A 27,740-nucleotide genomic window follows, 5' to 3' on the forward strand; every position below is an offset into this window, starting at 1 on the left:
GTTCAGGGATTCCTGAGCCAGGGCCCCTGGGAAGAAGGCCTTGGGGAGCAATTTACCAACTGGCATGACAATTTTCTCATAGTTAAGCATCCAGAGCATTGTACCAGTGTCCACTGATTATCAGCCGACTTGAAGCCCTTGGCAGGCGTGACCTGCCCACCCCACCCCTTCCTGTGTCCCCATCCCGGCAGGGAGGCTGGCTTGGTTGCCAACTGGTCACTGCTTCCAGCTCCTGAATTTTCATTAAAATCCTGGGCACTTCCCCAGAGCTCAAAGGCGTCCCGATTAATTATGGGCAAATGTTGGCTCTCCCCCCGGAAATCTGCCGCCCCAGCCTGGCTCCATCCCCTATGATTTTATTAAAATCCACCTTGCCAGCCAGGACCCCGAGATTTATGGCCACAGCTAATAGGCTGCCTCCCCACGAGACATAAATCTGGGGCCTGCCCGGGAGCTGCTCGCTGCTAAGAGGCCGGTTAATTGTTCCACCCAGAGGTTTCCACGGAGGAATGTTCAATTAGGCCCCTCGGAGCCTTTGGAGACTTACATGAGGTGAACAGGGATTTGGGCACCATTATTTTCTGAGAAACAGCCTTAGCTTGTGCCCCCGGCCGGTGGCAGCCCTGGGCCTCTGCTAGCTTTTTCTCAGGCCAGGAAGAATTCTCGAGGGCACTGGAGCAAGCAGTGCTCTTAGCAGTGCTCCTAGCAGTCCGTCAGCAGCAAGACGCCGCCAGGATTTATCATCTGACAACAGTCCTTGAAGATTTCTCGCCCAGAGGCATCTGCTGAGTGGGCTCTGGGTGTCCTTGGTGAGGGGGGTTTGGGATGCTGCTTGCCTTTCCACGCCAGGGGTGGGAGGTAGGGGTGGGGGGCTGCCTATTCTGCCTGCTCACAGCATGGCTGGAGGATAAAACCCACCTATTCATTTGTTCTCAACAGCTATTTGCTGAGACACTGGCTTCCTCTGTGCCTGCAAATATGCTAGATCTGGGCCTGCAGGGAGAATAAGACAAGATCCTGCCTCACGGAGCCCACAGACCCCAGGGAAAGCAGACAGAGGGGCCCTGAAGATGCAGGTTGAGAAATGTGAAGATAAGAGCCATTGGGTGGGGAGGAGACGGGACCTCAAAGGAGATGCTGTCAGTCAGGGAGGGCTTCCTGGAGGAGAAGTCAGGAATTGCATGATGTCATCGTGTCTGTGCATGGCCAAGCTCCCCCAAGACCACCGCCCGCCCCCCCCCCCGCACCAGCATGCCCAGTCACGGCCCGTCTTTCTCAGGGGTTTCTTTAGCAGCACACTTGGGACTACCTTGCTTTCGCTCTAGGCAAACAACCGCAGGCACAGAGTCCAGTGTTAGAGATTAGGAACTGGGCCTCGCTCGGAGAGTTGGCGTAACAGGCCCACGGCCACACAGCAGGCAAGAGCGGGACACGCTGACGGCCTTCTGGCCACCCCGGGCCACAACCCTGACCACGTGGCCAAGACCCCAGATCCCGTCCTCTGCCGGGTCGCCCCTCTTAGAAGGACCCCAGTCTCTCATGGAGCACACAGGCCCCTTCTCCTGCCCCCAGGATCCTCTCCGATGCCCCAGAACCACCGCTGAGCGACCCTGCAAGGAGAGTCCTTGTCGAACCCCGGTGCCCTCCTCTCCTTTCCCTTTGCCCGACCAGCCCCCGCGCCGGGTAAGACGCAGCCTAGAGAGCGGCGCTGAGGTTGGGCTGGGCCAGGGGGACGCCAATCCCGCCCCGGCCGGCTGGGTGAGTGAGCTGTGGCTCCGCTAACTGCAGCGGAATCTTTCCAGAGTTCACCCGGCCATCCACGAGAAGCACGCGGGCCGCTCACCTCGAACCCGCCGGCTCCTGTGTGTGTGGCCCTGGGACCGCGCGGCGCCCACAGAGGCCTCTCTGCCTCGGTTTCCTCGTCTGTGGCGAGGACCAAGCACCCAGCCTCCAGAGGCCGTTCGGGCCGCGGCGACAAGTGGCCGCGACAAGCAAATGAGGAAGTGGAGCAAGCACAGGGGGTCACCACCACGCTTCGCGTTTTCAGTCTTAACTTGCATGAAATTCTGGAAGCCACCGCTTGCCAAGAAATGCTAAGCCGCAGTCGATGTGCCTGGGGGAATCAGGTTTACTTCAAGGGGGGCTGCAGGGCGCACGGCGGGCTTCCTTGGGAGCCCGGGCAGACCCCGGGCGGCCGCCACCCGCCCCCCTGGCGCTGCCCCAGCGCGCTCCTGGGAAGGTGGCTCTCCCCGCCCAGGCTCTTGCCTCCTTCCTACCCTCACCTCATGGCTTCCTCAGCGCCCGCCCTCGCCCCTCCACCTCCCTCACCTCCCCCAGCCTCACCTTCATCTTCTTCCCTCCTAACCTCACCTCCTCACATCTCTCCTCTCCCCTCCTCGCGCCTCCCCTCCGCACCCCTTCACCTGCACCCTGCTGTCATCTCTGCACCTCCTCACCTCCCTGCCTGTCCCTCCTCACCTCTCCCTCCTGCCTCCCCGCTCTTGCATATAAACCAGGAATCATACTGTCTGCTCTGCTCCCCAGAACAGGCCTGGTGGCTGGGATGAACCCTAAGAGGAGACAAGAAAACTGAGGCTCAGCAGGTTGAGACCTACGCGCGAGGTTCCGCCGATGCACCCCCTCTCCCCCGCCAGCATCTGGCTGCCCCTGGAACTCACCGTCCCTGAGGTTTGCCGCTCTGCTCCCTCGGTCTCCTCTCTGGGAGGTGCTCCCACGCCTCTGCAAGGGGAAGGCTTGTACGCAAACTTCAAAGCCCAGCCCAAGACGCACCCCCCAGCAGGTCTGTGGCTCTCTGCTTATCCTCTTCTCTTCCGCTTGCCTCTCTCCTCTCCAGACTGTCAGCTCTCCAGGGCCATCGCCCTGCCCCGCTCACCTCTACGAAGTAAAACCACGCCTGGTACAAAATAGGCACACGGGACATGATGGGGAGAGGAATGGATGGCGGGTGGATGGTTGGGTGGATGGGTGGTGGCACCCACGAGTGGGTGGGTGGCTGGGTGGGTAGGTGTGTGGATGGGTAGATGGTGGATGGATGGATGGATTTTCAGGGTGAGTTAAAAGAAACTCCGCCTGGTCTCACTCATAGCAGGAATTTAGAAAACCTAAATAAGAGACCAGGAAAAAGACTAATCAATACAAAGTGAAAATCAAAATCAACAAGTGACTATAAACCAGAGACACACTGGGGGGGGGGGGCGGGGAAAGGAAGGACTAGAGTCAAAATAAGGGGGGGTGCAATTGTGTGGAGAATATAACAAAAACGAAAATGTATGCATTGTGCAAAGATGAAAAAAGATGTAAGAATTACATAAAATAAAATATTTAAATAAAAAAAGAAAGAAAGAAGCTCCGCCAAGGGCTGTCCAGAGTAGCTAGAAGTTAGGATTTGAACATATTCCGGGGATCAGCCTCACACCAGCTTCCTGACTTGGTTCTCACTGCAGTGCCACGAGGCAGTCAGGGAAGTTTTCGCTCCCACCTTGCAGGCAAGGACGCGGAGGCTGGAGAAGCTGCACCAACGCAGCGCCGTCGGCAAAGCTCCAGCCAGAGCAGGCGGCGGGCTCCAGACACGGTGCTCCCGCTCGGCCGCCCCGGGGCAGCCCAAAGTGGCACCACGAAGCCTTCACCACCGAGAAGGGCCTTTTGATCCAAATTACATGACCCTGGTGCTCGGGAGCAATTAACAAGGAGCCGGCAGTCGGCCTCTGCAGCTGGTGCGCCCGCGTGGGCGGCGGGGAGGCATTATTATCTGGTGCCACGCAGCCTGCCCAGCCCTGGCCCGGACCGAGGGCTCGTCAGTGCCCAGCTGGGCTGGAGCGGGTGCAGGTTCCCCGAGGCACATCAGAGGGCTCCACAGACTCCTGCAGGCTGCAGAGCTTGGGCCCCAGTGCTGGGGGGCGGCTCCCGGAGACCCAGCTCGAGCTCCCGGCCCTCCACACTGCGCCTTCCCAGAGCTGCCCTCGCCACTCTGGCCTCCCCTCTCCCAGCCACCCCCAGCCCCTGTCACCAGCCCTGCTCTTTCTTTTCTTTCTGACACTTCCCCAGCACCTCACACAGAGCCTGGCCGACAGTAGACGCTCATGAGGCATTGAATGAATGAATAAATGAATGAGTGAAACAATGAACAAATGAATGAATGAAAGGATACCAGGGTGCCTTCCACTCTCTGGCCTCTGTGTGCACTTGGATGGGAGGGGCGCCCTCGCTTGCCCACCGACAGACTCCTGCAAAGAACACGGGGGCCTGGCAGTTGGCTTCTCAATGTGTTTTCTGTACCCTTCGGATCCAGAGGTGCCCCTCCCTGACGCCTACTGCGCACGCTTAGTCTCATTCCCTGTCTCTGAGTGACCATGCCATGGCAGGGGAACATTTGTTCCTGCTGTGGAACAAATGACCCCAAACTTAGTGGCTTCAAGCAGGTGACTCGTGCGCTCAGTGTGGCCTGGACTGGGGCTCCTGGGTGTTGAGCAGGCAGCTGGGAGGGCTGGAGGGGATGTGCAAACCGGGAAAGACAAGTTCAAGGCCATAACCTTCACACGCTGGTTCCTCGTCCAAGTGCTGCAGGTCCAGGGAGCAGAGGGAAGGCAGCGTCTTCACAACAGAGACACCCGTGATGATGACTCTTTCAGCGTCAGTCCAGCCAGCAGCCCTCTCTGGGGCTCAGCATCCCTTGGTCACGTCACTCAAGTCAGATCCACTCAAGAAGCCGTCGGCTCTTCCTGCCAGCAGGAACACAGGCTAGATGTTGGCTGGGTCAGCTGGGCTTGCAGAAGCCCCTGATGTGCACGCAGGCAATTTATGGAGGGTGACTTCACTGCCCTTGATGGAGTGAGGGGAGCAGCCCCAGGCTGAGGAGAAGTGGAGCAGCCATGTGGTTTCCTCATAAGCCTAGATACCCCCCGGGGAGCCCTGCAGCCAGAACACCCTCAGAGCTGCAGAGCAAGGCCAGTCCTCTGTTCCCGGCACTGGCCAGTCCTTCCATGGCCAGCCCTTGCCTGCCCCAAGGGATGGGGCAAAAACCGTAGTCTGCCTCTGTGGACAGGGAGATGCGGGCATGGGTCCGAGACGGGCAGGGTGGGGTGGGGATTGGCTCCTGACCTAGAAGCCACTGTAATCGCCAAGTGCCAGGGTCAGCTCAGGATGCCTGAAAACACCGTGGGCGGGGGGGGCTTCTCCAACAGAGATTTATTTTATTCACCAGGGTCAGAACTTCCTCTGGAGGCTCCAGGGAGAATCTGCTTCTTTGCCTTTTCCAGCTTCTAGAGGAGCCCATGTGCCTTGGCTTGCGGCTCCTCCTGTCATCAAAGCTGGCAGGAGAGCATCTTCCCTCTCTGACCCCTGCGTCCACCCCGCCACCTGCCCTGCATCCTCCCATGGGGCCCTGTGGACACTTGGGGCCCATTCAGGCTAACCCAGGACACCCTCCCTCTCAACAGTAACTCTAACCATGCCTGCGAGAACCTCTTTCCATGGAGAGGTTCCCAGGCTCCAAAGACGACCACATGGATGTCTTTGGGCCATAATTCTGCCCACCACAGTGTGTTTCAAGAACTTCCTCTGCCACAAGCAAAACAGGCAGAGGAGAAAGCGGTGGAATTAAATTCGAGAATATTGGTGATGATCAATTCCACAGCCATGGTGAGAGTGTGGGAGCTTTCAAGGAGGGGGTCGTGACTATCCAGACCTGTGAGAGGCCCTGGGAGCTTTGACGAATCCCCCAATTGTGATGGTAAAAATGATGTCATCGACGTGGTGTGCCCCATCGCACTGCACTGTGCCAGACTTTAACATTTTTAAAATGCATCTGGAAACCCAAAGTGAGCTATGTGACACAGAGAGTTCTAGAAAAGGTCCTACCTCCAGCACATGGAATAGGAAACAGAACTCCTAAGCCTCAGAGCAAGCGTGGAAGTTCCCTGGGATCCCCCATTCTCTCCCCCACACCCCAGTTCCTGTATCAAAGGAAGAAGAATCATTTCTCCCCATTGTTGGAAAGTCATCCTGAGAGTGGTCAACTCTGTTGCTTTTCTTCTCTCTCTGTCCTTCTGTTTCTTGGTCCTGGATGTGGGTACAGTCATGAGAATGTGAGTAAGAATAGATTATTGAGTCCCAGCTTTCTGGCCAGTGGCCTGGAAGGGAATTGGAATGTTCTTGGGAGGGACTTCAGAAAGTGACATCACAGAGCTCTTTGTGAACTCCTGGATTGGTCTCCACTGCTCTGCCCCTGATCGCTGAGTGTCCAGTCAGATCTCATCCTATCTAGGATATCTTTGAGAAATAAACAGATCACCACCCACATCTCAGAGTAACCGGTATTTTTTTTTTTTCAGATTCAAGTTATCTTTTATTTCAGAACACCTTAATTTCTTTTTTTTTTTTTAAGAGTAACCAGTATTAACCAACGAATGGAGCACACATCTGAACAGCATGACAAAAGTTCAGTGGATACAAGACCTTGATGTAAGAGCTCTCTTCTTTTTCTGAAGCGAGCATTGCTAGAAATTTCCCTCTTGGCACTGCTTTGACTGAATCTCATAAGTTTTGGTAAGTGTGTTTTACTTTTAAATCCTCTCAGAATGCTTCCTAATTCCTCTTTGGATTTTTCCTTTGACACACTGTTGTTTAGAACAGTATTGTTGAATTTTTTAGTGGCCTCACTTTTTCTTTGTCCTCCTTTTCCTATTTTTTCTTTTTAAATTTGTTTTTAAATGATGCTATCGTAGTTCCTGTTTTGGCTTATTAGTTTTAATTCTTTTTTTTTTTTTTTTCCTTTTGAGTGTTGCTTTAGGGCTAATGGAACACTTTTTTTTTTTTTTTTTAGAGAGGCATGTTATTTATTTATTTATTTGTTTGTTTTGTTTATGCAAGCACTGGGTACAGTCAGAAGCGCGGGGGAGGGCGAGAGAATTCACCAGAGCCAGAGCGGGGAGCAGAGCAGGCAGAAGGACCGAAGGACACTGCTAAGGGGAGCAGCGGGTGGCAAGAGAGGTCTGCGTGCCATGTGGGACCCTCCTCCAGTGGCCGGGGAGCAGCCGCAGAGGCCACGGGCAGCTTCGCAACCCAGCGCTCAACCGCTGCGCCACCGGGGAGGCCCTGGAACACATTTTTTTTTTAACTTACTTACCACAGTTTACCTTCAAGTCATATTATACCACTTCTCATGTCAGAGAAGAATCAGGCCCCTCCTAGCCCTTGTACTACCAATGCCATACATTCAACTTCTGCACATGCTACAAACACAGGATACATAGTTATTGTTTTGAATTTAAACTTTTGATTATCTTTTCAAATCAAAAATAAGAAGAAAACCTTAGAGACATTGACATATTTATGATTTCTGGCTCTCTTTTTCTCGTTATGTAAATCTGAGTTCTATGCTCCAGGAGAATTTTGTTCTGCCTGCATGGCTTCCTCTAATACTTCTTAGATGCCTGCCTGCCTGATTTTCTCCTTTCTTTTTAAAAGATCCTTTACACTGGGTATAGAATTACCTGTTTTTTTCTTTATTGCCTTAAAGATTTTTATTTACTTCTTTCTAGTTCACACTGTTTTCAAGGAGAAATCTGTTGTGATTGGTATATTGTTCCTCTATCATAATATTTTAATCTAAATAAACTATTTTTAAGATTTTCATTTATCACTGGTTTCAAACAATCCGATTATGATATCCCTTACTGAAGATTTCCTTACATTTCGTGTACTTGGGAGTCATTGAGCTTCCTGGCTCTGTGGGTGAAAGTTTTCACCAAATCTAGTCTTTTTAATATTAGTTGTTTTGATATTGTTTCTTTAATCCCCTACTTGTTGTTCTCTTTGCACTTTACAGTTTCACATATATCAGTATATTGGCGCTTGTTCCACAATGTGCTGTTCATTTCCCCCCTTCTGTGTTTCAGATTTGGATAATTTCTATTACTGTGTCTTTAAGTTCACTACTCTTTTTGTTTTTTTTTTTTCCTCTGAAGTTTCTAATCTGCTCTTAATCCCATAAAATGTTTGATTTGTTTTTAAAACCTCAGACACTGTAGTTTTCAATTCTGGAAACTGATTTAGCTTCTTTTAATGTTTTCCATATCTTAATACACTTAGTCTTTCCTCTACTTTCTGGGACATGGTTATTGCGATTGTTTTAAGGTATTTGTCTCCATGTTATCTATGTCATTTCTTGTTCTATTTCTATTGATTGAATTTTTTTTTCATTACAAGAAAAAAAAAAGAAAGAAAGAAAGGGAGAATATATTGAAGAAACTACCACTGGTGGCGGCATCACCGCCACCATCACCACCACCATCCTATGTCAGAACCACAAACTGTCAGGGATTTTTTAGCCCCTAGTCTGACACTTCTGTTTTATAAAAGGGGAAACTGAGACCAGATTACTAGTGAGATAATGGTGGCGTTGGAACTAAAACCAAGGGCTTCTGGCCCCTGCTCCAGTCTTCTTGCTCCTGATACGGAGCTATGTAAGAGATAGGTGGAGCAATGAATACCCATCACGGGATTCTTGGGGCATGGAAGGGGATTCAATAGTCCTTTCCTCCTCCAGTGGGAACTCCCCCACTTCCTTGCTTCATCTTTCCATAGTCATCTACCTGTTGCCCTCAGCACCTATTAAAAATGAGGATGTTACTAAACCCTTTTTTTTTTTTTTAGTGGAAAAAAAATTTTAAAAGTATAACAAAGGGAGGGGCCTCCCTGGTGGTATAAGGGGTTAAGACACAGCCTATGAAGCTCACCACAGCCTCTGCAGCACGAGTTTGACCCCCAGATAGGGAGCTGACCCACATGGCGCAGCAGACCTCTCGTGACTTGCCCGCTGCTCCCCTCAGCAGTATATTTCAGTCGATCTGCCTGTTCTGCTCCCCACTCTGTCTCTGGTGGATCCTCTCACCCCCCAAAATTCTGTCCTGTACCCCAGTTCTTGTATGTATAAATAAATAAATCTTAAAAAAAAAAAAAAGGAAAAAAGATAGATAAGAAGCCGTTTGTCTAAGGAGCCTCTCTGATCTGGAAGCTCTGACATGGGTCTAAAGTGAAGGCAACTCCTATAAAAAATTGGGCCATAGATGCTCTTAAAATTCTTACTATGGTCTCAAAGAAACCCTACAGAATTCCTGAACAGTGTGGATGGATTCTTTTGTAGAGGATTCTCATGAAATATTTACAAGTCTCCTGGACACCCATAGGATGCTCTTGGGCCGTGCCAGGATTTTCCCACCAGCGCCTGTTTCTCACGGAATCCTCTCGCCAGCCTCATGGAAGGGCCAGGGGAGACCGGAGGCGTTCTCCGACCTTCATGAGATCGTACCGGACAGAGTGTGTCATTCTTGATGAATTCTCACAGATCCATGAAATTCCCACTTGCAGCTTCCATGGGATTCTCCGCTGACTCCCACGGCATGAGGGTAAAATCCCCCTGAAACGCCCACAGAACTTACATTAAATTATCTAAGAAACCGCAGAGCGCACGCTGAGAAATCTTGCACAAGTCCCTGGGAACAAAAGCAAGGACTCTGGATAATCGAGGACCAGCCCAGCGCCATCCTCCAGGGTCTCGTCAGCACGGAAAGACATGGAACTTCTTTTCCAAATGGGACAAGGAGGGAGAGCAGATGTGTCTCAAGCTGCAACGTCTTTTTTTTTTTTTTTTTTTTTGTGGGACCCTCGCTGGCGGCCCAGGAACGAACCAGCGCTGCAGAGGCTGCAGGCAGCCCCGCAGCCCAGCGCTCACGGCTGCGCCACCAGGGGAGGCCCACAAGCTGTAACTTCTGACTTCAGTGGGAGGGAAGAAGCCCACGTAGTACAGACAGGGAGAAATCTGGGTTTTCTCACCAAGCATTTCCCTGTTCTGCCCGCTCCAAAGGCATCCCCACCCGGGACCTGTAGACGGTGGGACAGAACTTCTCCAGAAAGCCCTTCCTGCTGTTACCGCAACACCCCCTTCTCGTGGAGCCACAGGCTAATCATGAATAGTCTCCAAATCATTAATTAAGCCAGAGTCAATTAAGGGCTTTGGATGCTGGCACACCATGAGTGCTGTCTATCTACGCGCCATTCTTCTCAGGCTGGACGTGCCGGCCGCGCTGCGAGAGCCGTCCCCGCAGCCTGCTGTTCCCGGACAATGCCCTGGGTTCTTTCGAGTCGGCACCACAGAAACGAGATCCCAAGGGGCTCAGCAAGGGAGACAGCTGCCGCACAAAGGGATGCCTGGGGAGGTCAGGGAGGCGCCCGGCAGCACGCCCCAGCCTCGGTGCAGCCGCATCTGCCAGGGCCTGGCACGCTCCCAGCCAGCCTGGCCCTGGACCAACGCTGGGCCTGGGAGCCGGGGTCCCACGAGCTGGCCTGCTGGCCTTCCTTCCCCGGGCGGCTGATGGCTGAGATGCCTTCCCTGCTCCTCCCAGGGCTGCCTCCACAGGTCCTGAGGTCTTAGCTCCTGACAGCTGCTCCCCCGGGGACCCCAGGCTAAGCTCGGGCTCCTTCCTTTAGGCTTTCATGGCCCCTGGCATTTGCCACGACTAGTTCATTGAGCATGGGGTGGATGTTTTAGGGCCCGGACCCCGGCAGAGCAGCCTCTCTAGTGCCAAGGCAGTGCCTGACACACGCAGGTGCGTGGTAGGCATTTGCTGACTGAATGAAAGATGCCAATGACCATCACTCTCTGACAACAGTAACTAACGAGCGGGTGCACTCTCCGTCCACATGGGCCTCGGGCGCCTCTGCAGAGCGCATGCTGACCGCCTTTCAAGGGAGACGAGTTTGGAGGGCAGCACACAGGTGGAATATTAATAATTAGCACATCTGCTAAGTGTCCACTCTGTGTCTGGCATGGCCCCGGGCACCTCTTTATTCCACCAAGGTCCAGCTTCTGGGACTTTCTTTCAGGCTGTTGGAGCAACACATGGCTAGATCCTCAGGGTATGTGGCCCTGAAATCAGGGGACCCCTGAATAAACACTAATATCAACATGAGCCCCAGATACCAGTGCGGGCCCAGCCGCCTTCTGTGCGTTTATTGCTGACATCTCTTTGCCCAGAACTGGTGCTCTGGGTCACCTTAGCCGCCAGGAGGCTGGGGAACAGGCACCCCATCTCCGCAACCTCTGTGCCTGGGGTGGCAGCCAGAAGGGGGTGCCCCCTCAGGTGGGCGCCATGGTCCCAGCCAAGGCCCTGGGAGGAGGGGAGCTCGAGCCTGGGCTCTGCCCTGGAAGAGGATGGAAATGACGTCACCACCATGCTCGCCAGGTCTGAGGAAGCGCAGAGCCGGGCTGGACTCCGGCTGCCCCCGCCTCTGCCTCCTCCAGACAGATTTCCCGCTGGCTGCCGCACCCACCGGCCACCTGGACTTCATTTCCTTAACAATTTTCTTCCAATTGCCTCACCTGTTAAAACTCTAATCGCATCCTAAGCAATAATATCAGTGAAATCACCTTTTGGGGTTGGGGGTGCGTGTGGCAAAGATTAGTGTCTCTTCCCACAAACATCACTCTCTCTCTTCCTGTGGAAGAAGCCCCAGTTTCTTCACTCGGCCACAGGTCTGCCCTGGCCTCTTTTAGTCAAATATGGGCTTACACCTTGTCCTCAGTGGGAGAGCCACAGAAGGTGGACCTTCTCTTGCTCCTTTTCCTGTTCTGCTGTCTGCTGTCTGGCTGGGAGGCCCGATGGCGGAGCCGCCGACTAGACCTTGAGGTGACGAGGCTGGCCGCCCTGCACAGCAGAGTGACCAGATGGGAGGGGGCGGGCCTTGATCTGTGGGCTGCCCTGGCAAGTTTGACTTTCATTAAAGAAAAAGCAAATTTTTTCTTGTTGAAGCCACTGGGTTTGTTGTGGCTACTGCTGCGGCTGCTGTCAATTGCAGTGAAATCTCTTGCTAACTAATATGCTAGAAATATTTTTGAACACATTTGTGTTCAGCCTGCTGCCTGGCAAGGTGGGGGGCAACCGAGCCTCCCAGCCCCCACGAACCTCTAAGATTTCTCAATGGCAGAAATTTCTCTCTCTCTCTCTCATGTCTCACCTCTTCGGTGGCCACACGGCTCATCCTCTGTCAGCCGTCCTCCCGGAGCCGTCCTTACAGCTTCACCCTCCTAGGCTCAGGCGTGCACACTGGCACATGTGCACACACCGAGGCTCAGGTGTCCACAGTCAGGCTCACGCGCCCTCGGCCCCAGGAGCCCCCGCGCCAACATGATAAGGGCACAGGTGATGCCGCAGAGACAGCGCACAGAAAGCCTGGCCAACGCTTATCCTGCAACATCCTACAATATACGTCTAAGTAGTAACAGTTTAGAGGGTGAGGACCACTGACGCCGTCCCGGCGGCCCCGGGAATGTCTGTATCTGAGGAAACGACATCGCACCAGTGAAAAAGCCTCGAGAACGATAAAGCGCCACAAATTTTATTCTGCTCCCCTGGGTCTTGTCCAGCCAAGGACGGGGCAGCGCTGGGAGTGCTGCTCTGGATGTGGTGGCTAAGGGGGGAGGCCAAGGGACGCTGGCGGTGCGAGGGGTGAGCCCACGGCCGTTTTCCGCCGAGAATCTACGTGGCCTCAGACAAGGTGTTCGAGTCAGCAGAAATCAAAGCCTCTGACTCAACTCACACCAAGCATTTCTGGTGGCTTGTTGTGAGCCTGGCGCTGGTGCCGCGGCCCGGCTCCTTGGCCCTGAGGGGTCCTCGTCTAGCTGGGGGTGGACTTGGCCTGGGCGTGAGGAGGAGGAGGTGGGCCACAGGCCCAGATTCCGAGACCAGCGTCTTCCTCCGAGGTCCCAGGGCTGCTGAGAAGAGGATCCTGGTCCTGGAGCTCGTTGTGAGGTGACTTGGGAAGTACCTCTCTGTGCCTCAGCTCCCTAATCTATCAAGTTGGCATAATACCCTCCCCCCGCCGTTGGGCTGTTGTGGTTTATTGATACCAGCGGCTGGAGCCATCACAAGGATCACTCTGTGCCTCTCTGCCCACCCTCCCCTCAGCCACACCGAGAGTTTGGATTGGCCACCGAGAGTGGAGGATTTGCACCACGGAAACGGGTGGATGCTGTAGACCAGGGAACCCGCCCCCCACCCCCCACCCCAAGAGCTGCCGCTGGTGACATCGGCCATTGTGCTGTGGATTCTTGGGGATACCGTCCCTGAAACAGTGCCTGGCACACAGCGCTTCCCAGGGGCCGGGGTGACCATCATAGGGATTATGACAGGCAGTAGGGGCAGGTGGTGCCCAGGCCTAGTGGGCTGAAGACACGTTTATCCCAATTCTGTCTTCTGGTCCCCGTCACGGAGACTTCTTCTCATCACCTCGGCCTGCCTAGAAGGGCACAGCCTATTCTTGCACAAAAGTAGATTTCTTTGCTTTCCACCAGAAGCCAGTTTCTGTTTAAGAAACAGTCACAGCCCAAGCAGTTCCTGCTGTACCTGACCATTGAGATCGGTCACTCCCTCCAGCCCTGTGCCTGGACAAGTCACTTGAGCTTTCTGTGCCTCAGTTTCCTCATCTGTAAACTGGGGATGACAGTAGCAGCAGAGAAACACCTGGCATGCAGTGTGTGCCCCATAAATTTTGCTGCTAGTAACAGCACACAGAGCAGCCGCGCCAGTGTCCTCACATCTGCACACACAGCTGCTCAACAGCTGTACCAGACAAGACGCTGCGCAGCCACTTGGAAGGTACACGACTGAGGCATGGAGTTTGGAGGTCCCTGGGCTGGGGAGTGGGCCCCTGCCCGCCCCTCCCACCCCAGCCCAGAGGCCTCCGCCCCGTGCCAGCTGAGAGGCTGCCAGACCCCCAGTAACTTCTGTGTCCCCTCAGCCCAGCGGGAGCATCAGAAGTCAGTGGCTCGGACAATTGCACTTTCTTTTCTCTTTCCAAAGAGGGATCAGCCTCGAGTTCTTTGAAAGAACTGTGATTACATCTTCATTTGTGGGTAATGGGATTAGCCGGCCCATGGCAAGCCCGGGGGTGGGGGGATTGGCTGCCAGGAGCCTGGAAGGACTGCTCCAGGCAGCCGGGACCCTGTGCCCTGCCTGGCTCCGGACCCCAGGGTGGGGGGACACGTCTGCCCTTTGACAGGAGCAAGGAGCAGAAAATGGAATTAACCCCAGCACCCCGAGGGCTGGCTTACCCCACCCCAGCCTTCTTCTGATCAAGGACCTCTGAGCCCCAAATAGCAGAAATCACTGCTCTCCAGGATAATGATAATGAGATAAAGGTGTGTGCGTGCGTGAATGTGCGTGATGATCCCATCTAGGGAACTGTCCCAGACGGAGCAAAGAAACAAAGGCAAGAGCAGAGCAAACCCGACACTCCACCTGTCTGAGACACGTGTCCAGTTCTCTGCAGACCTACTCTGTGCGGGGGTACTCACCAGGTTTGCATCCCCACGAACCCTCCTTGGAGCCTGCTCCTGCACCAGGTTTCACGCTGGGGACCCCACGTGTCATTTCCCGTGATCCTCCCACAGTCCTGGGAGGCCAAGGCCAGCCACCCCAGGCCCAGGTAAAACTGTGAATACAGGAGGGGTTGAACTAAGCGATGCTGACACACGCCCTCGGAGCCGACACCAGGGTCTGGGCACTCGGTGCCCATCAGACAGCCCTGGTCTGTTGGCACCCCACACATTAAAACATCACGTATTCATTTAATAGTTTCCTTGAAATGTCCTCTCTTAAAAACGTATTATTTTGCTAACTTCGTTTTGAAAAATGTCAAACCTACTAGAAGATGCATGATTGAGCACCCAGGATCCTCGTCATGGACTAATCTCACCAGCTGCTGCCATTTGCCATACTTCTCTCCCCACATAGATAGTGGATATTTAATGCATCCGTGTGTGCACACTTCGTGTCCTTCTACACACACAGCGGCAGCTACACAGGGCCAGTTCTGTGCGCGTGTCCACGAATTTGTTATGATGTATCTGTGTGTTTTCTTTTTGGTGATCTGTTTGCATACCGCATGACACTTGACTTCTAAATACTCAGCGCGGATCTTTTAGAACAAAGACCTTCTCTTACGTAACTACAATGATGATTAGCACACCAGGAAATGTAACATTAATTTAATTCTGTTATCTAAGTTACAATCCACATTCAGATTTCCCCCCAATTAACCCAATAATGCCCTTGAGACCCTTTTTTCTTTGTAAATCCAGGACACGATACTCATTGCACGTCTTTATCATTTCTCCAAGATGTAATCGGAAGGACGGAGAGCAAATTGACGAGGACGATCCTCTCTCACCGCGTGCCTGCAGATGCCGCGTCAGCAGCCAGTAAGTCACCTCTTGTGGGTGCCCCTGGGGGACACCACCCCGCTGCTTCCCAGAGAGAAGGTCCAGTCTGTCCTCAAGCTGGACACTGGATTCTGCTTCTGCTTGTCAAATGAGGCGTGGTGAGCCCCTCGCCCACAGCCCCGCCTCCCTCACTGTGCAAACCCCAATATTCAGTGGCAGCGGGCCGGTCTGCCCTGGACACAAGGACTGGTCTGGGCCAGCCTTGGAGGGTGCTCACTGTCTCGGCCCCCCTAAATCTAGTGTCCACGTGACCCTTCCAGTCTGTGAGCAGAGAGGGAAGTCTTCCGAGACGTGTACCCCTGGGGACCTTCCCCTTGGCTGATAAAAGACGTCCCTTCAGCCGTGCTGCGCCCTGCCCTTCTGCCCACTTTCTGCACAGCACTTGGTCGTGATGTCTGGAGCTGCTGCAGCCATTTGTGGCCATAAAGGCACATATGTTGGGATGAAAAGCCAGCGTCTGAGGAAGACGGAGCAGAAGTTCTCTGATGCTGACACTCAGTCGCTGCTCCAGACCTGAACGCCCCCCTCCTCCCGGGGCAGAGGTGTACCTGTCTAGTGGCTCAAGCAGAAACCAAAAGTATTCCTGGTTGATATTTTCAGAGGCTTCTAAGAAACTTCCAGATATAGTGGGAAGTGTAAGGTACTGGGCCAGATAAAACCAGGTCCAGACTTCAGAGGCACACTCCAGGTAGGCCCATGAGCCAAGGGGACAGACTTTAACTTTTCAGAGTCCAAATGTCTCAGCTGCCAAAAACAAAGGGGGAGGAGAAGAAGAAATTCCAAGAAGTACTGTAAGACGGACATGCACGCGCCTCTGTATTCATCCAGTTGTCCACTCAGCAAATATTTGTCAAACACCTGCTCTGTGACCTCGTTCAGTGACTATTGAGGGAGCACCTACTGTGCTCTCAGCACCGTCTTCAGCTCTGCAGGCATCTGCGTGAAGCAAAGTCCTTCCTCTCCTACATGTGCACCCCAACATGCACCCCAAGATGCCCTGGGCTTTGATGACAAGCAGAGCAGATCTGATTGTCTCCGTTTTCACAGAGGAGGAAACTGAGGCTCAGAGTGGCCCTGGCCCACCTTGTGCCCACCTGCCTGGGGAGCGGAGCCGCTGGCCAGGCACTGGGAGCTGGCTCCTGCTGCCCACGTGGGTGTTGTCCCACAGAACGTGATCAGGGCCTGCGATTTTGCAGCTGTAAAAGCTCTGGAGGAAGGACCCACCATTTCCTGCTCCTTTGAGAAATGTGTTTCTGATTTTGATCCCACTTTATCAGATACATAAAATGGATTATCTGGAGAATGACGGGCTCACTGGTGCATGATGAGCCAATAACCTTGGCTTTCAACTTGCCAGACCTGATGGGGTTACCTGGGGAGAGAGCTGGGCGGGGCTGGCATAACCAGCGCTCTCCATGGACTTTCACTGGCGTTTTCTTTGCTGAGAGCCCGACAGCCCACGTGCTGCCCTGGAGGCTGTTTAAGTGAGATGTGTCATAAAGTCTGGTAGGGCTGGTGTCCTTATAGGAAGGGAGACACCAGAGATGGCTCTCTCAGCCTCTCCTCCCCCCAAAGCCAAACGAACACAGAGGAGAGACCACGTGGGGACACGGTGAGGAGGCAGCGTCTACAAGCCGGGAGGAGGGCTCCTGCCAGAAGCAGATCCAGACCCTGCGGCATCTGGATCATGGAGCCCCCAGAACCGTGAGAGTCTATGTCAGGGCCTGCAGTCCACACCCCTCCCTGCCGTGGTAATTATGGGGCAGCCCAAGCAGACCACACATACTCCCCAGGCCCTTCTCCCCAAGCCCTATTGTTGGTTTGTCGGTTCAAATGTCCTTTCTGACTGGAAAGAGCTGGGCGTGATCAGATAATATCAGTGTATGTTAGAAACTCTGCTCAGGGCCTCCCTGGTGCCCTAGGGGTTAAGGCTCAGCGCTATCACCACTATGGCCTGAGTTCAATCCCCGGCCAGGGAGCTACCCACAGGGCGCAGCAGACCCTTCCTGTCCCCCCCGCTGCTCCCCTCAATAGTGCATTTCAGTGGATCCACCTGTTCTGCTTCCCACTCTGTCTCTGGTGAGTCCTCTCACTGCCCCACACCCCTGGCCTACATCCCAGCTCTTCTACGCAAAAATGAATAAAATCTTAAAAAAAAAAAAAAGAAACAAAGAAGGAAAAGAAGCTCTTCTTCCAAATGGCCCTCGGGCAAGGCTCCTGACCCCAGGATCGTGCCTTGAAGTGAACCTCTGAAAAGAACACCCTAAAATGCCAGGGAAAATCCCAACGAGGGGTATTTGGGAACAATATTGGGAAGAAAGCAATTTTCTAGTTGATTTTCTACAACAATCAACAGAGGCAAGGATGCCAGGGGGAAGTTTTAACTACAAGTCGGCGGCAATCACCTGCAGGCCCAGCGGCCTCAGGCGCACTCTCCAAGGCGGACAACCCACGAGGATGCCCGCAGCCCAGGGGACGGTGGAGGTGGTGAGGGTGAGGGTGGAGGCCACGGTGTGGACCAGGGGAAGTGGCGGGGATGGTGGTGGTGCCGGGCGTGAAGGGGGCGAGGCGGCGAGGGCGATGACAATGTTGCTGACGATGGTGATGATGAAGATGCCGACGGTGAGGAGTTGCGATGCTCAGTGGTGATGACGGCCACGAACGTGATGGTGACGGTGGTGACCGTGACGATGATGGTGATGGAGACACGATGCGGGTGCTAAGTGCACGGGGAGTGGGTGGCAGCCACGGTGATAACGGCGGCTGTGATGCTGCTGCTGGCGGGCATGACGACAGCCCAACAACTGCTGGTCTCGTGTGCGCATTGGCCACACGCAAGGAACTCTGCTAAGGGGTCTGTGTCGTCTGATGAGAGTCCGTCTCATTACACCCACGGACAGATAAGGACACGGAGCCCAAGGACACGCAACTGGTGAGGCGTAAGCTGTGTTCCGTCCACCCGTCCCAACAGTAATTTACTCTCTTTCCTTAGCTTGCCTTGGTGACTACCTTCGGGTGAGCTCCACACATGTGGCTCAAGAAAGGCTCCGTGCCCACGAGGTGGAAAAGCAAGCGTCTAGTCTGAGAGAAGACTGTTCCGGGGCCACATCGCTCTCTGTGAAACGCGCCTGCCGTGCTCCCCAGAGACCTCACAGACCAGAGCACAGCTGCACGCTGCTGTCAGAGAGACCCTCAGGCTGCCGTGTGCAAACAGAGGCTCCAGCCCACAGGCGGACAACTGAACCGCCCTTCTTCAGGCCTCCCGTGGGAAGGTGCACACCTGCCCCACCTTCATCCACACAATTCCACTTACAAAGCCACTGTGGCATTTGGCCCCTGGTTCTGTCCACCTAGTGCGTGGTGCCCCGCAGAAGCCACAAAGGAGTCCGCAGGCCCCACCGCGCCGGGGCAGGGTAATTGCAGGGCCCGCCACCGGGAGCCCTGGCGTTGCATTCCTGGTGATGCCAGGGAAACCCAGGGAAGAAGCAGGAGGCTTCCGAGGGGGCCAGATCCTGGAAGCCACCTGTGAGGAGGGTGGGCGCGGCCGGCCCAGGTGTGCCCCACGCGGGAGCGCACCCTCGCCTGCACCGTCACCACATGGACAGGGTGAGACAGAGACCAGGCTGGCTGCAGGCCTGGCCCAACTGCTCTGAAGTCTGTGCCCAGGGGGCATCCCTGTGCGGTCAGTGCTAGGCCACGTAGCTGGCCGTGCCTGTCCTTCTGAGCCCAGAGGTTCACTGTCTCTTGATTTCTGTGAAGGACCCTGAATCTGAAATAAAAATCTCTGCCTACGAGCCTGGCGGCTCAGCACACCCACGGTGCGAGTGGGGGTCGTGAGCGCAGAGCAAGTCCATCCAGTGGGGGCGGGGGGAGGCGGAAGGACTGGCAAGCCCCGCAGAGGGCCCCATGGGCAGACCCCCGGGAGGGACACGCCGGCTGCGTCACGAGTAACGGGGTGGCTGGGGTGCTGAGATTCAGCATGCAGCAAACCCCCCAGACCACCCCACCCCCGGAAGTGGCAGGCTGGCTCCATGCATTTCCCAGGGCGTGGGCTTTGCAGGTCACTCCATCACCCGGCCCCTCTGGTCTCTGCTCCCGTGGTGATAGAGCTAAGAGGCGCCTCGGGGGGTGGGAGAATGAGACGCCTCAGGGGGGCACCTGGAAATGAGACTTCGGACCAGGCCCTCTTCCCCAGGGTGCCCAGGAGAGCCGGGGCAGGACAGGGCCCCAGAGCAATCTGAGGTCCCTGCTGGGGTCTGACTCAGCCGCAGGCTCCGTGGCGCTGTCTGACTCAGTAAAAATGGACACTCTGCCCCCTGAGCCTTTCCGAAGGTGGGCTCCAGATGGATTAAAGCCTTTGAGGTGAACATTCAAACAAGAAAGCCAATCAAAGAAAGCAAAAGTCATCTATCTTGGCGCTGGAGGAAACAATGATTCTACCCCCCAAAGATCCCCAAAGTGCGTGCCAGACAGAAGGGGAAATGGGATGGTCAGACTCCCTCAAAAGTTAGGATTCTGGGTTCAGGATGGATACCCGGGAAAGGCAGCCTCGACAGGGTCAGCAGAGGCGGGAACGGACGAGGGGGCACTTTCAGAGCCTACAGGGAGGCTCGAGAAACAGCAGGAAAAAGACAAAGGTCGGCTAGGAAAGCACACAGATGCGCCCGGAGAGAGGATGAGAGGCAGAGGAGGCGGCCTGCAAACCCTCGGTGGGAGGAGACGCCGTTTGTGAAAGATGTAGACTCGTGGGGAGAAGGGCAGAAGCGCCCTGAGTGGATGAGTTCGTGTCGGCTGTGATGCCTTGGGGCACGGGGCACCAGAGACGGGCAGGCTGGCCTGGGCCCCGAGACACCACTCTGGGGTGTGTGCCAGGACAGCATGACATGGGCCCCTGGAGGGCAGGTCACAGGTCCCCCAAAAGCATAAGACACAGAACCAGAGAACAGGGAATGCTGGTGCCCACCCCTCTCACCGGGAAACGTGGGGCTCCGTGTGTGTTGCCCCTCCAGGCAGGGTGGGAAACAGGGGGACAGAGGTGACCATGGAGGTCACTGAGCAGGACGCGACTGCTGGGTCCCACTGCTTTGGTTTGCTGCTGCGTGAAGCAGGCTTTGAGGCCGCCAAGTTACTGATCCCTCTGTGCTGAGGGCCAGACAACCACCTCCTGTGACAGATGGGGGGACGCATAGCGAGCCTGAGGCAGCAGGACCCGAGTTCAGTCCACAGTAGCTGCTCAATAAACAGTCACCAGCTCTTGCAAGCAGGACTCATGGCAAGGCAAGGCGCATGCTCAGAAAACCGCTGGGCATTCCCCCCATTTCCAGCCAGTGTCCCCAGAACCCTGTGGGCACAGAGTTCTTCCTTATCCCTCTCTTGCAGTTGCCTCCCATCTCCTTCCCTGGTGCGCTGGGGCTGCCCCCCCAAGCCCTGGCCTGCCACAGGAAATGCAGGGGGCTGGTCCTGAGGTCAGAGTGGCCCTCTGCAGGGGCTGTTCCTTCCTGCCCACCCCCACCCCCGCTGCCGAAGCCCTGATTAGCCTGGGTATTGGGTGACCCCTGCTCTTCTTCCCCTGCCCCGCAAGGGTTAATCAGCCTTCCTGCTGGGCGGCTGGGCGGCTGGGCAGGAGGCAGCAGGGCGGCCTGGCGGCAGGAGGCTTTCATTACTTTGATGGGGTACATGTGCTGGGCTTTATCTCCGGCCCTTTCTCCGTAATTCAGCGCTTGAACGTCTCAGCTGTCGGCCGATCTGCAGACAATTGCTCGGGGTAATACTATCCGGAAAAAGCTGATAAAACGCAGATGTGACGAGGCCTCTGAAATTTGCGGTTTGCTAAGTGGTTTGCTGCGATGCTTGCCCATGGCCAGGGCGGCTTCCCTGTGAGGCTGGGAACAGAGGGGGTGGGAGCCGATTTTTTTTTAAGTGAAAGGTTGAATAGAGGAAATGACTGTAGAATTTTTGTTTCTATCATTAGGGAGATGGTGAGTAGAAAGTGGAGGTGATGTGAGCGTATCACAGGACGTGTGAGCTCCCGGCCGGCCCGTCCCATCCCAGCCAGGTCAGGGGCGTCTCAGGAGTGGAGAGCCCCAGGCTTCCCCTATACAGTGTGGGGGACATGGGCAGAGGTTCCTGGGAGGAAGCCCAGGCTGTGTGACCCTGGGAAAGTCGCTTGGCCTATATCTGGCTCTGCCAACTCAACAGACTAACAAGCTCAGGCACTGCCCACATGTGCTCTGCCTGGTAGGAGGCCTGGCACACAGTAGGTGCCTAGAACCCCAGAGAGCAGAAGTGACGCATAGCATGAAGACCTGGGTTCCAGCGGGGTGGGGGGGGGCAGGCTGTTAGTTCCCAAAATCATGACTTCACGGGCCAGGGCCACTAGGCTGGACCTCTTGGGTGAAATGATAGGCACTAGGGTCTTCCTGGGCCACAGGAGGGTTAGTTAGAGTGGTACCCCCCAACCCATGCTGTGCCCCCAAGTCACCAGGCATCAAACCATGTGAGTCCTACCCTGGAGGCCAGGTCCTGAGAAGCTGCATTTTTCTCAAGGTCCCAGTGATGCTGCTGCCCTGGGCCCTGCACTCTGGGCCCTGGACCCTGCACCCTGGACCTCACTGCAGAAGCAACTGGAGGTTCAGGGCCCTGGACCCTGGACCTTGCACTCTGGACCACACTGCAGGAGCAACAGGAGGGCAGACCCAAAGTGCAGGCTAGAGAGAGGCTGTCAGCCTCTGCTGGCCAGAGAGAGCGGGTAGGGTGGCTGGCGAGGGCTTACATGCCACGGACAGAGCCAGGCTGGGTGCCGTGATCCCCACACCCACCCTGTGCTTCCCCTACCCTCGCTGACCCCTTCCTTAAACTGGCCCACAGCTGCCTTCAGACAGCGGGTGTGGCCCGTGAAAGCATCCTTCAGAGCACGCTTCCCAGATGGATTTTATGACCAAGGAAAATGCGCACACACCTCTTCTGTCCCGGGGCCACAGAACGTGGCTATCAAGTCCTGGGCCCGCTGCAGCCACAATCCCACAGGCGGTGGAGGCTGCGCCGCCATTTCAGGCCGCCTTTGAGAAGCCCTGGGTTACGGCGCTACTAAGGCGAGGAGTGCTCTCACCCTCAGTCCCGGAAAACAGCCCGGCCAAGTGGGTTGGTTGCCCCCTGTAGGGTAAGGTAAAAGGGTCAGGCTTTTCTGCCCTCCGGCCATCAGGATGGATGAGGGAACCCTGCGGTCCTGAGTGCATGCCTGACGCCGGCACCTGGAGGAGGGTGTGGGCAGAGGTAGACGGGATTCACCTGTGCTGAGGCTGGGCTTTTAAGGGCGGCGTCACGGGGACGCCAGCAGAAGCCAAAAGAGAAGCCGAGAAAGCAGCAGCAGAAGCCGAGAGAGAAGCAGCGAAGGCCGGAGAGCCCAGATAGAGTGAAGACTTGCTGGGGGCTGGGAGACCTGCCAGCCTCCCGGCCCCCCAGCACCCCTGCCTGCCGTGTACCTGGTAATCCCAATAAAGCCTGCAAAAACCCACTGAGAGCTCCAGGACTCTCCGCAGACTGCTGGATCAGAAAACCTGCTCAGTGGTCATTCCTGCCTTTACACCCCCATTTCAGACGAGAGCTCCCACAGCGCGAAAGGAGAAGCAGCATGCTGGCAGGGAACAGCCGGACATGGCGTCCTCGCCCCGCGCCCACAGCCAGGCCCTCCCGCGCCCACAGCCAGGCCCCACGGCTACAGCCAGGCCCACACATCCATTGCTAGGTCCTGCGCCCACAGCCAGGCCCCCGCAGCCACAGCAAGACCCCTCACCCACCGCCAGGCCCGGCCCCCATGGCCAGACCCCTGTGCCCACCACCAGGCCCTGCGCCCACAGCCAGGCCCACACACCCACTGCCAGATACTGCGCCCACGGCCAGGACCCGGCACCCACGGCCAGGCTCCCACGCCCACAGCCAGGCCCTGTGCCCACAGCCAGGTCCCCGCACCCACGGCCAGGCCTCACGCCCACTGCCATGCCCTAGCACCCATGGCCAGGCCCTGCACCCATGGTCAAGCCCCAGTGCCCACAGCCAGGCCCCTGCACCCACGGCCAGGCCCCACATCCACTGCCATGCCCTGGCACCCATGGCCAGGCCCTGCACCCACGGCCAGGCCCCCGTGCCCACAGCCAGGCCCCCTGTGCCCACGGCCAGGCCCCCGCACCCACGGCCAGGCCCCTGTGCCCACACCCAGGCCCTGCGCCCACTGCCATGCCCCAGCACCCCAGGCCCCCTGTGCCCACGGCCAGGCCCCCACGGGTGGCGGCCCCTGCGGGCGGGCGTGGGGCGCCTGCAGTTCCGCCTTCCAAAGAAAGAGGGCGCCCCTCCCCCTGCCGCGCGGCCGGGGCTGGGAGCAATTTTCCCACCAAGTGTAAATTAGTCAATCCCGAGTCTGTAAACGCGGCCTTTGAAGGGCCCTAATGAAGCACTCCATTAGGGCTTAATGACGGCCGCCTGCAGCAGCACGGGCCGGTGCCTTTTGATGTCTCGGGGCCACGGGCTGGAGGCTCGACTTATCTCAATGCCCCGGCAGGCTTAAAAAAAAAAAGGCAAAAAGCCCCCTTAGAGAAGTTGAAAAATTTTTAATGAAAAAAGTTAGTCCTGGCCTGACTGATGTTGGCACTTCAAAGCCAGCGCTGGCTAAATTGCTGTAGACTGCTTAATTCAAAGGTGCCCCCGCGCCAGTGACAGCCCAATGGTGACAAAATAGAATTGGCAACAGGAGCCGGGCGAGATCAAAGGCCGGCTATTGTAATAGTTTTGTTCCATGAAGAATTGCTTATTGTCAGGAGTTTTAAGCCTTTTTCTCTCTCCTCCTCCTCCTTCCCCCGCCCCGGCGCAGCCTCGGGACCCTCTGGCTGGGAATCCGCAGCATAAATAGCGGTGGTGACATCCCCGATGCTGCGGGGCGCGGAGGGGCGCCGGCCTTCCCGGGGTGCTCCAGCCGTGTCTGTGTTTTTGTTGGGAGAGACTCTCCCGAGGCACCGGGAGGCGAGGCAGAGCAGGGGCCCGCTCGTCCTGGGGACCTGGCCGGGGTGTGCTTCCGATGGACCTCTGCACGCCGGGGCCTGGGCTGGGGGTGGCAGAGGGCGAGGGCGGGTGGGGTCCTGGCCTCGCACCCCCCTCAGGCCTACCTGGCTCCCCCCGTCTGCCACAGGAGTGTGTGCGGAGCTGACTTGGGGAGCCGCTTGCCTCCTTGGGCTGTTTTTAAAACAAGGAGGAAGTTTGTATAAAGTGCTTCGTAACCGGACAGCCCTCCCCACTCCCCACCCCTCCCTCTTTGTCTCCAGGGTGTGTTTTCAGTCTCCAGGGTCACCTGGCTCCTGACGTGCCTGTGAGCACAGGACCTGCAGGGACACAGTCTAGAAACCTCTCCCTGGAGGAGGTGGTGGGTGAAGGCACAGTCCCCGGGAGTCCTGTTTCTCCTCCACGTGGCAGCTCAGCCCAGCCTCCTTGACCCAGAGCCTCTGCTTGCTGCTCTGCAAAATGGGAATAATGGTGCTGCCGGCAGAGTCTCCTGGCTGGCCGGCCTGACCCCAGGTGCGGGCAAGGGGAGGGCTTCCTGGCGCTTCCTGGTGCTTCCAGGCAGCCGGCCGGCTGCAAACCTCACGTCAGTCCAGGCTTTTTTCTGAAATAAGCTGGAGGAGGCCAGGGCTGTTTTGAGCGGGTCAAGGCCTAGAAGGACCAGGGAGTAATAGGAAGCGAGCAGCCTCCGCTTCCTTTTATTGCTTCGAGTGGAAGGCCCCAGGAAGCAGCCCCACGAAGCAGACCAGCTCCTATCACCGACCTGTCTTGAATTAATTAAGAAGACTGGTATGGGGTCAATTAGAGAAATCGTAGGCTGATGACATCTCCTTGGGATGGAGGCTGCTCCTGCATCCACTTTGCCTCCCAGATCCTGGCAGCTTTGCTTTATCCCACAGTATCTCAGATACATGGTCAGGCTGGACGAGCTGTCCTGCAGATTCTGGGGGCACACCAGCCCGGGAAGGAGGGGCTGCGGGCCAGGCCGACACGCCTCTGCCGACAAGGACCCCAGGGCTCGCTCTTTTCCTCTCTGCTCACCCTAACTTCTGCCCGTCCCTGCCCCGCCACGCTGCTGCTGCTCCTTTGTTTGAAATCCTTCGACACCAAGAATCCTAAATGCCCAAACACGTTAAGCAAACATTCTAAGGTGGCACCAATCGAAAGCCAACACTTTCAGGGGTTCCAGCCCCACTTGGTCCAGACGTCCTCCGGCCGTGTGAGGTCCAGCGGGACCGCCTGCCCACCGGGGAGAGGCGCCGGCCACAGACGGCCGCTCACCATAGTCACGCACGACTCTGCGTAGACCCAGCTGAGCAATTATGAATAATTAAATCAATTAGAGACAGTCTAGCACCAGGGATTACGGCCGCTCGGGTGTGGGCCTCCGTCATATTTTAACAGTAAATGCAAGTGCCCCAGCGAGGGCCGGCGGGGACCGGGGAACAAAGACGCACCCAGATGCCAAGCTGTGTTGCCTGGTGACCCTCCTCCGCGGGATCGGCGGCCTTCCCAAGGAAAACAATGGCAATGAAATGCCAATAAAATATTTGGGGGGCAATTCTGAAAGCGTCCAAATGAGTTAATTAAAAACGGATAAAACATGAGTCTCTGAAAGTATGTTGAGTACATTTAGGCCTTGAAATTTGACAGAAGGAAAAGGTTTGCGAGCCTGGAGCAGAACTTTTAAAGGGGCAGAGTGGAGCCATCAGCCTGTTCTCAGACCAGCCTCCCTCCTCTTGAAGCAGGGCATGGAGCGGCCGACCCTGAAAGCACGCGGCCCTGCCGGCTCCCTCCGCCAGCCAGGGCAGCACTTCCCAGGCTGCGGGGAACCGGGTGCATGGAGAAGCTGTTTGGGACCGGACCTGTGCAAGGGGCAGTTCTGAAAGGAGCGAGGCAGGCCTGGGCATCGCAGAGAACCTGGCCCTTTACTCTTGCACAGTCGGCACTCGGTAAGCACCCCACGAGAGCCGGGCCCAGAGGACTGCCATGTGCTGGCCAGCCCTGGGAAGGGGCGGAGCAGTCTGGACCCAGGGCCTCCACAGCTGCCCCCTGCGCAGATGGAGCATCTCAGCAGCCAGGTGGGTTTCAGGTCCCTCAGAGAAGGGGCCGACGTCCCTTGTCTACTCTCCTGGTGGCCCGCACCTGGCTGGCACCTCCTGCGTGAATCGGGACAGCCAGAGGACAAGGAGGGAGAGGACAGCACGATGGCGTCACCAGGAGCCCAGCAGAGGGATCCGAACCAAGTCATCCCGGTGACAAAGGACAAGAGGCTTTTGCGTGACAACTGGCCCAGACCTGCTGACTAGGGCGCACGTGCTCTGCCGGAGCTGGAGTTACCCCGAGCTGCAGAGAATGCGGAGGTCGTGGCTCCTGCCCTGTTCTCACAAGGTTCCCGGGTGCACGGGCGTTTTTCCTCACCCCCACGTGAGCCTGTGATGCTCAAAGTCAGCGTCCCGGTTGTAGATGCAGCAGCTGCTCTGCAGAGAGGCCAGGAGCTTGCTCGGGACCCCGTGCAGGCCGAGTCCAATTAGTATCTTTCTGGCTCCCCGAGCCCACGCATGGGCTGCCTGCCTCCTGCTGCCCCCCAGCGCAGGCGAGCACTGTGCTCAAAGAGGGGCAGGAAGATACCCCAGATTAATAAGTTCCAGGTCCTCATCTCTCCTTGTGTCTGGTCACACCCCCGTGCATACCCCAAACCCCAAAGATCTGGAGAGGTGATTTCACTAATTCTGCCTCCCCCAGGCCCTCGGGCTGCGGGGCTCACCCCATCATCAGCCTTCACTGCTCACTCGCTGCCCACCCCATCTTCAGCTCCAACAGTCCACTGAGATTCTGGTCCCCAGTGGCCTCGAAAGGGAACCTCCCCCACTTCTGAGGTCTCGAGGGGAAATCTTTTGGAGTCTGGAATGGAAGGAGGGCCATTGCACCCATTTGGTGCAGCAGGGTCTCGTGAAAGCCGGGACAAGGCAGGTTGGGGCCTCCACTGTCCTGCAGTGGACTTGGGCCTCGAGACAACCAGCGTGGTGATGGATGAGCAGCCCCAGATTGGCAAACTTCGCCCCTTGGTGAAGCCGCCCCTCCCGCTGTGGGTGGGGGTGGGCAACCTCTGTGAGGGCAGCACAATCTCACCAGAGCCTCGCTACGTCCTTCCTGACCCCGGCAGCCTAGTTATCAGCAACCTCCGCAGGAGTCTCAGGAATGGAGGGTGACCGGGTGGCAAGGCGGGGCGGGGACGTGGATGAAAACCCAGATCTCCCTGTTTGCGGCTGGGTCTAGAGCCTGCATGGACCCTGCAACCCACGTCTGTGCCCGGGCCACTGTGGGCTGGCCCGGAGGACACAGCCTGGTGTGAGTCAGTGCTCTGCCTCCTCCAGCCTGTCGGTCATCGGGTCAC

The 27,740-nt window shown here is 56.4% G+C and overlaps 1 long non-coding RNA gene across 1 annotated transcript; it reads left to right on the forward strand.

Annotated features, from left to right (window-relative positions):
• The first annotated feature begins 6,201 nt into the window (after nucleotides 1–6,201).
• On the forward strand, nucleotides 6,202–19,105 carry LOC119260762 (uncharacterized). The gene is made up of 3 exons (XR_005128805.2): nucleotides 6,202–6,564; nucleotides 15,197–15,277; nucleotides 18,291–19,105. It is a non-coding gene; the product is annotated as an uncharacterized LOC119260762 (long non-coding RNA).
• Nucleotides 19,106–27,740: the final 8,635 nt, after the last annotated feature.

Source organism: Talpa occidentalis, unplaced genomic scaffold (genome assembly GCF_014898055.3).
Source record: "Talpa occidentalis isolate TD23 unplaced genomic scaffold, MPIMG_talOcc4v2.1 talOcc4.6, whole genome shotgun sequence".
Taxonomy (NCBI): Eukaryota; Metazoa; Chordata; class Mammalia; order Eulipotyphla; family Talpidae; genus Talpa; species Talpa occidentalis.